Raw genomic sequence first — 14,181 nt, 5'->3', positions numbered from 1 at the left:
ATGTCTGTATATAGAATTCTGTAAATATTTTATATTGATACACTTGTATTTCTGTTCTGGTTATTTGTACTTATATCGTACAGAGGTGTCATCCACGTTTAAATGTGATTTTTCTATATAATTGCATTTGTTGTAAAAATTAATTATGGATATATCTGTATTTCTGCCCTGATACTTGTAACTTTTCTACCTGTACTTTTTGCTCCAAGCTGTGATTTAAGAGAAGCTGATGCTGATATTAGTGGGTCTACAGTCTGATGTTTATTGACTCTGCTGGTCACTGCATGAACAGAGGGGCTGTCAGGCAGTAAGTCCCTGACTATGAATTGGAGTGAATGGAATTGGCTAAAGACTGGGATCAGTGATTGTGGGAATCTCAGGAGGAGGCTGGGTTTGAACATCCAGTAGGTGTTCCTGGTGACTGGGAGTGTAGATGTTTGCAGAGAGGGAGAGAATGTGAGAGTTTCAGTTATCCCAAATATAATTTTTATGTCACATTTTGTTTAGGGTGAGAGGGGAAAGATATAAAAGGGGCAGCTTTTTCACGCAGAGGGTGGTACATGTATGGAATGAGCTGCCAGAGGATCCCCCAACACTGAGCCCTGTGGGATTCCACTCATTATGGAATTCCAGTCAGAAAATCACCCCCTGGACCACTACCTTCAGCTTAATCATTCAGTCACACAGCTTCGGAACAGACCCAGTCCACGCCGACCATGTTCCCAAGCTCAACTAGTCCCACCTGCCTGCTTGCTCCTGGCTCATATCCCTCCAAACCTTTCCTATTCACATCTTCTAAACATTATAAGTGTACCCACATCTACCACTTCCTCAGGAAGTTTGTTCCACATATCAACCACTCTCTGTGTGAAAGTAGTTGCCTCTCAGGTCCCTTTTAAATCTTTCTCCTCTGACCATAAAAATACGCCCCCTAGTCTAGAAGTCCCCATCCTAGGGAAAAGACACCTGACCTTTGCTTTACACCCCTCATGGTTTAATTAACCTCTATAAGGTCACCCTTCAACCTCCTACACTTTGGTGAGAAGAGTCTCCTTACAACACAAACCTCCATCCCCAGCAACATCTTGGTAAATCTCTTTTGAATCCTCTCTAACTTAATAATATCTTTCTTATAACAGGGTGACCAGACGCGCACACAGTGTTCCAGAAGAGGCCTCACCAACGTTCTCAACATGACCTCCAAATTCCTGAGCAATGGAGGCAAATGTGCTAAACACTTTCTTAACCAACTTGTGATGCATACTTCAAAGAATTATGTGCCTGATCCCCTAGCTTTCTGTGTCCTACAATACTAGGCAAGAACGTAACTGTCACTGTGTAAGTCCCACCCTTGTTTCTTTTACCAAAATGCAATACTTAACATTTCTCCAAATTAACCTCCACCTGCCACTCCTCAGTCCATTGACCCAATCGATCAAGCTTGCTTTGTAACCTTAGATCATCATCTTTATTGTCCACAGTTGGTGTCATCTGCACACTTACTAATTGTGCCTCTGTGTGGGGACGAAAAGCAACAGGGAAGGCTTGATCTCAGAAATGTTGGAGATTTTGAGAGGGTTATTCCCTCAGACCAGAAAGAGATTAGATTGAACCGAAGAGTGCAAAAGGTTGAGATATTTTCCTGAATTAAATCAGAACTGTGTGAAGCGTATTCAAGTGAATGGTCGATATTGAATTCTGCAAAAAATGAAGGCAGAGAAATAAGGCATGGGGTTGTATAAAGGTTTTTTTCATAATCATTCTTAATATTTTGCCAGGAACGTGCAATGACTGTTTTTCTAAATATAGAGGAGAGAGAGTGACAATGATGCAAGAATATTGTCAGCGTGGCAATGATACAGACGGTCAGCTGAGAGACTCTGGAGAAGTGACTCTAAGCTGCCACTTCTTATTTTAAATTAATCCCCAGTGGTTTTTATTTTTAAATTAATCCCTGGCTCCCCAAAGGCTAATCTTCTTTCAATATGACCGTCATAGACAGCAATAAATTATAAACCAGTAAGCTTCAAGTGCCTTGTGCCACAGTGGGAGTATTCCTTGCCTCAATATTGAGGGGTCCTGAGTTCAAACCCTCACCTTCTCTAGAGTCATAGAGATGTACAGCATGGAAACAGATCCTTTGGTCCAACTCATCCATGCCAACCACACATCCTAAATTAATCTAGTCCCATTTGCCAGCACTTGGCCCATATCCCTCCAAACCCTTCCTATTCATATACCCATCCAGATGCCTTTTAAATGCTGTAACTCTATCAGCCTCCGCCACATCCTCTGGCAGCTCATTCCATACACGCAACACCCTCTGTGTGAAAAGGTTGCCCCTCAGGTCCCTTTTAAATCTTTCCCCTTTCACCTTACACCTCCAGTTTTGGATCCCGTACTCTGGGGAAAAGACCTTGTGTATTCACCTTATCCATGATGTTATAAATCTCTATAAGGTCACCCCCCCCCTTAGCCTTCAATGCTCCATTGAAATTAGCCCCGACCTATTCAGCCTCACCCATAGCTCAAACCCTCCTGCATCCCTGCAAAAGCCCTGCAAATCTTTTCTGAACACTTTCAAGTTTAACAACAAGGGTGCAAGGAGGGGGTACAAAGAAGAATCGGTTATAAAGGGACTCACTGTGTTTTCTTGTTGCAGGGATCCAGCTCACAGAAACTACTCCCCTTGTTGCTGCTGTTTCAGGTCAGTGCTGAGTGTACTGGAACATTTCAGCTGTGATCAAAGGCTGGGGGTGGGGGAATCAGGAATTCCTCTTGCTTTAAGGTGTTGTGTGAACTGCAAGTTCACATTACACACCGTGATCATGAGAGAGAGCTGTCAAGAAGGCACTTCATGTCTTCAGATTAACCCCTGGAATGGGAACACTGGCATCTGGACCCTGAGCAACATGTGGCAACGGAGGGATGGGACAGTCTGGTATTGTGGGATTGGGATTGAGTACTAAGCACTGGGTTCAGGCGTATGAGAAATTTTACAATCCCCTCTGTTAACATCTTAAAGATGTCAATCACATCACCTCAATCTTTTGAAGTTCTAGAGAAAAGACATAATTTGTGTCATCTCTCTAGTCCTGGTATCATTCTCGTAAACCGACCATTTGTATTCTTTCCAAGGAAAATCTATCCTTCCTACGTTGCGGTTCCCAGATTTGCTCACAATATTCCAAGTGGGGTCTAAGCATAATGTCTGTATTCGTGTACTCCAGTCCTCTGGATTTAAAGACTAGAACTCCATTACTTCTCGTTATTTCCTGGTCTTGCCATTTTAAATATCTATCCACTTGAACCCCCAAGTCTCTTTGGATATCCACTGTGTTTGACTTCACACCATCGAGACAGTCCCCGACCAGTCTTTCCTCAGTCCAGCAGGGGAGGTGCCAAGTGTGACAGGTTAATGGTGGAGGGAAAGAAGATAGGTTTCAGGAGGTGGGGAGTGACACCTTTTGTAGAATGGGTTATTTTGTCTGTTTGAGTTGGTGGCTATTTATTTTAATCCACAGACCAAGTCAGTTAATCCTCAGTTGTCACCTATCACAGTATCTAATTTTATTTTGAAGTAATTTGAAAGTGCAGATTATAATTTTAGAAGCTGTGAATAGGACTGGGTATGGGATTGGGATATAATGTAGTAGCAGTGAATACTGGACAAATACTTCCAATCTTTTCCAGATGACTCGCCTTCCCAGTTTCTGGGTTCCTTGGGGAGCAGGTTGTGCTGCCCTGTACCGACAAAGGGAATGTCCCAGTTTCTGATTTACTGGTTATCTGGGGAACACTCAAATATGATTTTTTACACCAGTTTGTCAATGGGAGCGATGATTTGAGGGAACAAGACCCACGGTTCAGAAACAGAACAAACCTGTTTAAAGATCAACTGGAACAAGGCAACTGGTCAGTTCTGATCTCTGACCTCAGGGAGACAGACCAGGATGAGTACGACTGTCAGATTTACAGCAAGATGGGAGATCAACTTCACTGGGAGAAAGTTGTTCAAGTCAATCTCTGTGACAGGTGAGAGGTCTATATTTCAGCTATTGTTTCATCTCTGACCTGAGATGGCACATTCATTGTTAAATTGACTAGTCGAGAGTATTTGAACATTTCTGCAGTTTGTTTCACACACCGTACTAAACACATGATGTTTTCTTTAGAGCAAGCTCCTACACCTGGACCGAACACACCTGTTATCAGGTAAATCTGTTTCTAAACTACTGCATGTGTTTTCAGCTCTTACATTTGATCATGCTGGATAGACAGGGAGGTTTGAAATGCTGAGAGATATTTTATCAAAGAATGAATCTGAGAGTGAGTGGTGTGGGTCACTGTTACCTGGAACTGGTCCTTAAACTCCTTAGAATTGTTCTTTCTGTTTCTGAGACTCCCCTTCATGTCCCTCAGATACAGAACTCTGAGAATTCCTGCTTTCATTAGCATTAGTGTTTCTGGAATTCTGTGTGGAGAGTCTCTGTTTTGTGAATGAGACCCTCCTGTTGGGAAACTGGGATTGGGAGTGAAGACAGTGGAGAGTATTGGGAGCGTTGGCCTACGAGGAGCAATTAAGTGGACTTTAGAAGAAAGAGGAGGTATCTTGTAGAGACATATTAAATTATGAAGTGAATAGATAGGATAGAAGCAGGGAGGTTGTTTCCACTGGTGGGTGAAACTAGAACAAAAGGGGATACAGCCTCAAAATAAAGGTTAGAGACAAAAAAAAAGATCTACAGATACTGGAATCAAAGTAGCCAAGCAGGAAGCTGGAAAAACACAGCAATCCTGGCAGCATCAAAGGGTGGGAGGACTCAATGTCTGGGTCAACTCCTGACAAAGGGCCAAATGGCCCACTCCTGCTGCTGGTGCATGTGTTCATCAGGCCCAGCCTCCTATCAATCAGACACAGTCCCCGCCCCCGTCAGTGGGTGTCAATCAGAGGGAGTCCCCGCCCCAGTCAATCAGAGGGTGTCTCCGCGCATGTCAATCAGCGGGAGTTCCCGTACCTGTCAATCAGAGGGAGTCCCCGCCCCCATCTCTCCAGGGAGTCCCCGCCCTCGTCAATCAGAGGGAGTCCCCGCCCCAGTCAATCAGAGGGTGTCTCCGCGCATGTCAATCAGAGGGAGTTCCCGAACCTGTCAATCAGACGGGGTCCCCGCCCCCGTCAGTGGGTGTCAATCAGAGGGAGTCCCCGCCCCCGTCAAACACACCTGTACCAGGTAAATCTGTTTCTAAACTACTGCATGTGCTTTCAGCTCTTACACTGGATCATGCTGGATAGACAGGGAGGAACATTGGAAGGTTTGAAATGCTGTGTGCTATTTTACCAAAGAACGAATCTGAGAGTGAGTGGTGTGGGTCACTGTTACCTGGAACTGGTCCTTAAACTCCCTCGAATTGTTCTGTTTCTGAGACTCCCCTTCATGTCCCTCAGATACAGAACTCTGAGAATTCCTGCCTCCATTAGCATTAGTGTTTCTGGAATTCTGTGTGGAGAGTCTCTGTTCTGTGTGAACGAGACCCTCCTGTTGGGAAACTGGGATTGGGAGTGAAGACAGTGGAGAGTAATATTCATCCTGGTGTAACCTGGCCTTCCACCTAGTCCAAGGGAGAAAGGGAATTTTCTCACGTTGAGGTTTACTTGGTTCCATGTGTTGAGTATACTGTCAGGAAATTGTCATTATAAATACTACAAATCTGAGCTTTACACCTTCCACAGAAAGGAAAGCAGAGTTATAGATCAGAGCTTCTTCAAAATCTGGTATTGGGGTTTTAGATTTTCAAGCCAGTGTATTCAATAGAAACCTGGAAATAGAAAATTATTCCCAATAAAAGTGACCATGAAGCTGTTGGATTGCTGTAAAACCCCAACTTGTTCCCTCATGTCCCTTTAGGGAAGGGAACCTGCCGTCCTTACCCAGTCTGATCTGTGACTCCAGTCCCACATTAACCTGGGGGAGGTTTAACTGCCTGCTTTAATTGTCTGAGCACATCAATCAGTTTGTACCAAACCCCGAGACAGGAAAATCCACAATAAAACTGAATGGGCTCCTGAGCCTGGCCAAAACTGGCCATAAACAGGTCCAGGCAGTGGAGGGGGTCGTTAGGGCCGACTGCCTGCCCCTCTTCCGGGGTTATGTTAGAGCCTGGGTGTCCTTGGAGAAGGAGCACGCGGTGTCCACCAACACCCTTGAGGTAATTATATTACTTATAGTGTTGAAACAGGCCCCTCGGCCCAACAAGTCCACACCAACCCGCCGAAGTGTAACCAACCCAGACCCATTCCCCTACATTTACCCCTTCACCGAACACTACGGGCAATTTAGCATGGCCAGTTTACCTAACCTGCACATTTTTGGATTGTGGGAGGAAACCAGAGCACCCGGAGGAAACCCACGCAGACATGGGAGAATGTGCAAACTCCACACAGAGTCACCTGAGGCGGGAATTGAACCAGAGTCCCTGACGATGTGAGGCAGCAGTGCTAACCACTGTGCCACCGTGCCGCCCATATAAGAGATCAATTCAAACAGAAGCCACGCGTTCCGCGGGTATGGCAGCAACTGCGACAGTTCGGAAATGCAGGCAAAACCGCCCTGTGCTTGCTTCCCACCGCCACAATGTGAGGGCCATTGAGTCTGATTTGCTAGCACTGCACTGCGCCTTCGCTGTTGTCCCGTGGCAGTGCGATTTAAAAGCGACCCGCCCGAGCAGGAACTTGAACCCTGGACCCTCAGATTAAGAGTCTGATGCTCTACCGACTGAGCTACCCGGGCTCGTAATCAGGGAGAGGTGGGCACCGCAGGGAGTGGAGTGTGATTTCCCTGTCCAACTCTATTGTGATTTAATCCCTACCCTCCCCTTCACTGTTTGATCACACAATATTGCCCTTTGGTGTGAAGGGCAGTGCTTGTCACTGGCCACTCGGGTGTTTCCTTTAATCCTGGTGGTGGCAATTGAATAAAGATTCGTGCACCTTGTGTCTCTCACTGTGTCTCACACCTGCATACACACACACACACCATGGATGCTGGGGAAAAATAAGCCCTACCGCAGTTAGACAGTAGTGTGGGGAAAACATTAAAAAAACAAATTAAAAAAACTGAATGTGAGCCAGGCATCGCATCAGGACACAGCAATGTCACAGCCAGCCCAGCTGACCCTGTAAAGTCCCCCTCACTAACATCTGGGGACTGGGGTCCAACTTGGCAAACTGTGGGACATAGTCACACTGACAGAAATAACACAACATCCCAGACTCCCCGATCACCATCCCTGGGTATGTCCTGTCCCATCAGGGGTGAGGGCACAGTGAGATACAGTCTGGAGGGAGTGACGCTGGATTAAAGGCAGTGCAGTATAACATTGAACATTGTTGAAACACTTGCCTTTCAACGCTGTCAACATCTCCACAGGAAAATCATAAAATTAAAATAATTTTAACAGCTGTTGTATTTAATTGAAGGGAAACTGCTGCTGGTCGGTGCCCAGTTCTCTCTATGGGAAAGCACGTATCCATCCCATTGTGGGGGTGGGTGTGTGTGTGTGTGTGTGCAAGGAGCTGTGGGGTGGTCTGCTGTGTGTGTGTGAATATTGGGATCTAACCTCCCACATTCCTCCAAGACTAGAATTACCCAGGGATCTGTTTGGACTGGGGCTGGTTCTGAAACTAGGTGCTGAAGGTCTCTGCTGTTAGTTTTGTTTGTGTGTCCCAGTCTGTTAATGGCTTCATTATGTCTCTAGGTCCTGGAGTCACAACTAGAAGAAGAGTTGGATTGGGATTTGCTGCTGGGATTGGTGCTGTTTTTGTTGGAATTGTGGGTTACATTGTCCTAAAGCCACAAAGATGGTGAGTTCTGGAATGTTCCACTATTTCCATGGTAACCATTTGATCTTTGTATAACATTGTGTGAAATGTTGCTGAGCTCTGTCCCTGTCCATTCCCTGAGCTGTGAGGATGCTTCAATCCAGCCTGTCATTGAGCAGCAGCATCCAGTCACTTCCAGCTTGTCATCCTCTCGCTGCTGAACAGTCCCCGTGGATTGGAAAGGAGCAAATATTATCCCACTGGAGAACCAGAGGATGGGGCACATATTGGGAATTTCAGGAGGTATTTGAGAAGGTGCCACACAATAGGTTGTTGTACAAGATGAGTGCCCAGGGGATTGGGGGGTAATATAGCATGGATTGTGGATTGGTTAATGGACAGGAACAGAGCAGGAACAAAAGGGTCATTGTCAGTTGTCAGGATGTAACTGGTGCTGCAAGGATCAGTGCTGGGACCTCAGTGACTCACAATCTATATCAGTGACTGAGATGGGGGGATAGAGTGGGATTGTCCCAGTTTGCTGCTGAGACAAAGCTCAGTGGGAAAGTAAGCTGTGAGGAGGATACAGAGGCTGCAAACAGGGATATGCTGGAGAAATGTTTGGGACAATAATAACGTGGGAAGTGTGAAGTATCCACTTTGAAAAAAATGGTGTTTTTAGTGTGAAAGGCTAGTGAATGTAATTCAGGAATTTGTAGATAAATCACCAACTTAACATGTATGAAATGAGGGAGGGAGGTGGGATGGTGGCCTTGATTGTCAGTGGGTCAGAGGAAGGAGATGTTACTGCAGTTTCGAGAGGATAGGGGTGAGACCCAATCTGGAGGGCTATGTACTGTCTCAGTTTCCTTCATTAGACAGAATTCAGGGATAACTGGATCTGTACTCACTGGAGTTCAGAAGGAGAAGTGATCTTATTGAAACAGAACATTCTGAGGGGTCTTATTAAGACAGAGGTGGAGAGGAATCTATTCTGAGGAAGTGATTCTGTGGAATTCTTTACCACAGGCTACATGAAAAACACAGGGGTTGGTCGTTTTCAGATCAGCCATAGACTAATTGATCGATTGGCCGAATGGCCTACGTCTGCTACTCCATCTTGTGGACGGGGCAGGTTCTGGTGTCTCCCGCTGCCCAGGTTGAAATTTTCTTCATGTGGGTGTGGATGCTCCATTGTTAAATCTGTTTCAGACTGAGATGGACAGATTTGAACATTCCCATCTTTTTTCCCAATCCCTCCGTGGCCTCAGCCCTCCCTATGTGTAACCACCTTCAGCTGTACAGCCCTCAGATCTCTGTGCTCCTGTCTCCCTGATATTTCCATTGCTGCCCCATTGGTGGCTGTGCCTTCAGCTGCCTGGCTTGGAAGCTCTGTAACTCCTCACCTAAACCTCTGTCAGTGTTTCTCCTCCCTCTGTGTCCCTCTGCCTCTCCTCACTTTCCTTGTGTCTGTTCCATCAAACCATCCAGGATTCACTCAGAAGTCCATCTTAGATTGCCTTGTTTCCCTCAATATCCACATCTCTATGCTTCCCTGCCTTTCCTCACTGTGGGAGGGGGAACTATCGCAGGGTTTCTCTCACTCTCTGCTCTGGCCCTCCCTCTGTCAGTCAGCACAGCTCCTGTGCAGTGTCCAGCTCTTGCCCATTGCCTCCCCAATAAGCCTCCTCTCCTCTACACTCTGTGCTCCATCACCGTGCAGCTCCTGTCACCCATTTTCCAGCTGCCATTGGTCCCCAGGATGTTGAGGGTCACTTCATGTGTCTGTGCTCCTGAACAGCTCCTTTACACATGTGTCCAAAGTGTTGGATTCTTCGAACCTGTACTCTGCTGGTTTCTCTTTCCCCTCGGAATTGTGACCAAAAACAATGCACTAGCAATCAAAAATCACGAATAGATCCTCTGACAGGGGTTACCATTTTGGGTGAAGCATGGAGCCTTGTACCAACAGCACCTGAGCATCAGGATGGAGTGGCTGGAGAACAAAACCTTCTGGGGAACGGGGCTGTCCAGCACTGACTGAGTTTCCACTGCACTGAGCCCGGCTCGGAGTGGCTGGGGCAGTCAGCCCAGTACTGTGGCAAATGACTAGGAACATCAGTTAGTTCCTGATGACATTATTAACTTGTTCTCAGTGTGGGTGATGCTGCCAGGACCCCACTTAACAATTCAATCATTTGTATGTTGTGAATCTCTCATGTACAGTTCCTTTTCTGTGTACTGTGTGCCAGAGTGTGATTCAAGGGATCCTGGTATTGATGTCTGTATATAGAATTCTGTAAATATTTTATATTGATACACTTGTATTTCTGTTCTGGTTATTTGTACTTATATCATACAGAGGTGTCATCCATGTTTAAATGTGATTTTTCTATATAATTGCATTTGTTGTAAAAATTAATTATGGATATATCTGTATTTCTGCCCCGATAGTTGTAACTTTTCTACCTGTACTTTTTGCTCCAAGCTGTGATTAAAGAGAAGCTGATGCTGATATTAGTGGGTCTACATTCTGATGTTTATTGACTCTGCTAGTCACTGCATGAACAAAGGGGCTGTCAGGCAGTAAGTCCCTGACTATGAATTGGAGTGAATGGAATTGGCTAAAGACTGGGATCAATGATTGTGGGAATCTCAGGAGGTGGCTGGGTTTGAACATCCAGTTGGTGTTCCTGGTGACTGGGAGTGTAGATGTTTGCAGAGAGGAAGAGAATGTGAGAGTTTCAGTTATCCCAAATATAATTTTTATGTCACATTTGTTTAGGGTGAGAGGGGAAAGATATAAAAGAGACCTAAGGGGCAGCTTTTTCACGTAGAGGGTGGTACGTGTATGGAATGAGCTGCCAGAGGAAGTGGTGGAGGCTGGTACAATTACAACATTTAAGAGGCATTTGGATGGGTATATGAATAGGAAGGGTTTGGAGGGATATGGGTCGGGTGCTGGCAGGTGGGACTAGATTGGGTTGGGATATCTGGTTGGCATGGACGAGTTGGACCGAAGGGTCTGTTTCCGTGCTGTACATCTCTATGACTCTATGACATTACATCCCAAACTCCATTCCCTGTCACTGCCAGGTTCCCTCTAGTCTCCGTCACCATCTCTTTCGCTCTGCCTGGTTGCACTTATTCTGACATTAAACAACATCTCCTTTCACTCACTCACTTGCTCCAAACCAAAGGTGTGAGCTATGAGCACCCACGTGGGAATTGGCTTCCACTGAATTTTTTTTTGTCAAATATGTGGTTCTGCTCTAAACCCCCTCCCTCACCTCTTCCTCTGGGAAATTTAACAGCTGAATTAGTGTCATTTTCTGATTTCATTGTAGTTTTAGGAAGACTCGAGTTCAGAACACCTGAATTCATTGTAGTATTTCATTGGCTACAAATCACTGTGGGACACTTTGGCCACAAATGGTGCTGTGGAAATGTTAATCTTTGTTGAAATTATTCCAAGGTTTTAGGGGAATTGCTACCTTGTGTACACTTGTTCGTTGGTGTCTATTAGTCAGTGGAGGTGGAGGATGTCCATGCTCTTCTTACATTTTTATAGTTAAAAAATATACATTAAACATAAATATCTTTGAATATATGCATAGCCATAAACAGTTCAGTTCTGTACAGTAGCATATGAAGGAAACAAACTCTATCCAAGCAACTCATAGACATCTCTTACACGTACAAGAACTATAGTTACATGCACTTGAGGCACTAAGAGGGTTTGATAACTGAGCGGATCCCTATTTACCTTCAGCAGGAAGACCTCAAGACAGTGGTCTTTCCCCACTGTGCCTTGATGGCAGTTTCCTCAAGTTTTGGTGTCTTCCTGGACCTTGGAATTCTAGCTTGACCCCAATCAGATCCGCCAACTCGTCTGTAATCGATGTGTATGTCTGTGACACCCCAACTTGTGCAGCAGACAGAGAGAGAGAAACATGCAAAATTAATTCATCATGCTTCACCATGACCGAACACTTACACCAGTGGTAATGTACAGGAGCAGAATTAGGCCATTCAGCCCATCTAGGCTGCTCCACCATTCCATCATGGCTGACCTGTTTCGAGACACCACGCTAAGAGGGACTGAATTGCCTCATTTGGTACTGTACATTTTGACAGGTCTGCAGTGTGGAAACAGGCCCTTTGACCCATTGAGTCCGTGCAAGTCAGAAACAACCACCTTACTACTCTCCAAACCCCAACCCAGCCTTGGCATCACGAATGCCCATTGAAATCTTTCTCCAATGTGATGAGGGTTTTGGCCGGTCCCACCCTTACAGGCAATGAGTTCAAGGCCCTCTGGGTGAAAACATTATCGAAACCTCTTGCCCCCTTCCTTCAATCTTTCACCCACCCCGGTCATTGATTCCCTGCATCAAAGAGGAAACTTCATAGAAATTCACAGAATCTCTACAGTGTAGAAACAGGCCCTTCAGCCCAACAAGTCCTCTGAAGAGTGACCCACCCAGAACCATTCCCCTACCCTATATTTACCCCTGACTAATGCACCTAACCTACACATCCCTGGACACTATGGGACAATTTCCCATGGCCAATCCACCCTAACCTGCACAGCTTTGGACTGTGGGAGGAAACTGGAGCACCTGGAGGAAACCCACACAGACACAGGGAGAAGGTGCAAACTCCTCAGACAGTCACCTAAGGCTGGAATTGAACCCGGGTCCCTGGTGTGGTGAGGCAGCAGTGCTAACCACTGATCCACTGTTCCTTCTCATCTACCCTATCTGTGCCTCCCTCATCATTTTATACATCTCTGTCATGACCCTCCCCAACCACCCCCTCTCTCTCTGAATCTCCCCTGCTCGAAGGAAAACAACCCCCAGTCTATCTAATCACTTTCCATCACTGAAACGCCCCAGCCCCCTCACAAGGCAACATCCTGGTAAATCTCCCTCTGCACCCTCTCCCAATGCTGTCACCTCCCTCCTGGTTAAACATCACACAACACCAGATATTAGTCCAAAAGGTTTATTTGGAAGTACAAGCTTATGAGCGCTGCTCCTTCGTCAGAAAGCTAGTGAAGCAGTTCCTGATGAAGGAGCAGCACTCTGACAGCTTGTGCTTCCAAATGAACCTGTTGCACTATAATCCAGTGTTGTGTGATTTTTAACTTTGAGAACCCCAGTCCAACACCACATCCTGACCTCCCTCCTAGAATGTGGATTCCACACGATACTCTTGCTTTGTGGCCTCACCGACATGTTCTACAGTTCACATCACCTCTCTGCTCTTAAACTCTCAGCTAATAAAGGCAAGTGTCCCCCACAAGCCTTCTTAACCATTTTATCCACCTGTTCCCGAGTCCTTCAGGGACCGGTGGACAACAAGACCCCATTGATCCTCAGAGCTTCCCGGGCTCCGACTGTGCATCATGACTTCCCTTGCCTTGTTTAGCCTGCCCAAGAGCATAACTTCGCCCTTATCCATATCCACCTGCCCCCTGATCGGCCCAGTCTGACCAGCCCTGTCTATACCCTCCTTGGCACAAGGCTATCTTCCTCACTTCATGCCACCCCGCCAATTTCCACATCATAACTGATTGAGCAAGCCTCCCACATTCCAGTCCAAATCCTTTGTATAAGCCACAAACAGCATGGTTCCCCCAACACTGAGCCCTGTGGGATTCCACTCATTATGAATTCCAGTCAGAAAATCACTCCCTGGACCACTACCTTCAGCTTAATCATTCAGTCACACAGCTTCGGAACAGACCCAGTCCACGCTGACCATGTTCCCAAGCTCAACTAGTCCCACCTGCCTGCTTGCTCCTGGCTCATATCCCTCCAAACCTTTCCTATTCACATCTTCTAAACATTATAAGTGTACCCACATCTACCACTTCCTCAGGAAGTTTGTTCCACATATCAACCACTCTCTGTGTGAAAGTAGTTGCCTCTCGGGTCCCTTTTAAATCTTTCTCCTCTGACCATAAAAATACGCCCTCTAGTCTAGAAGTCCCCCATCCTAAGGAAAAGACACCTGACCTTTGCTTTACACCCCTCATGGTTTAATTAACCTCTATAAGGTCACCCTTCAACCTCCTACACTTTGGTGAAAAGAATCTCCTTACAACACAAACCTCCATCCCCAGCAACATCTTGGTAAATCTCTTTTGAATCCTCTCTAACTTAATAATATCTTTCTTATAACAGGGTGACCAGACCCGCACACAGTGTTCCAGAAGAGGCCTCACCAACGTTCTCAACATGACCTCCAAATTCCTGAGCAATGGAGGCAAATGTGCTAAACACTTTCTTAACCACCTTGTGATGCATACTTCAAAGAATTATGTGCCTGATCCCCTAGCTTTCTGTGTCCTACAA

The 14,181-nt window shown here is 45.9% G+C and overlaps 1 protein-coding gene and 1 non-coding gene across 2 annotated transcripts in view; both read right to left on the bottom strand.

Annotated features, from left to right (window-relative positions):
* Nucleotides 1-11,655, bottom strand: part of LOC140458880 (uncharacterized) — a 52,583-nt gene extending 40,928 nt beyond the window's left edge. Inside the window, exon 1 of the mRNA XM_072553615.1 lies at nt 11,586-11,655. The gene's annotated coding sequence lies outside the window, so the exon portion shown is untranslated. The remainder of the gene's footprint in view (nt 1-11,585) is intronic.
* Nucleotides 6,716-6,788, bottom strand: trnak-cuu (transfer RNA lysine (anticodon CUU)). The gene has a single exon. It is a non-coding gene; the product is annotated as a tRNA-Lys (tRNA).
* Nucleotides 11,656-14,181: the final 2,526 nt, after the last annotated feature.

Source organism: Chiloscyllium punctatum, chromosome 34 (assembly GCF_047496795.1).
Source record: "Chiloscyllium punctatum isolate Juve2018m chromosome 34, sChiPun1.3, whole genome shotgun sequence".
Taxonomy (NCBI): domain Eukaryota; kingdom Metazoa; phylum Chordata; class Chondrichthyes; order Orectolobiformes; family Hemiscylliidae; genus Chiloscyllium; species Chiloscyllium punctatum.
The sequence above is the reverse complement of the archived record's forward strand: the minus strand, read 5'-3'. Positions and strand labels throughout refer to the sequence as shown.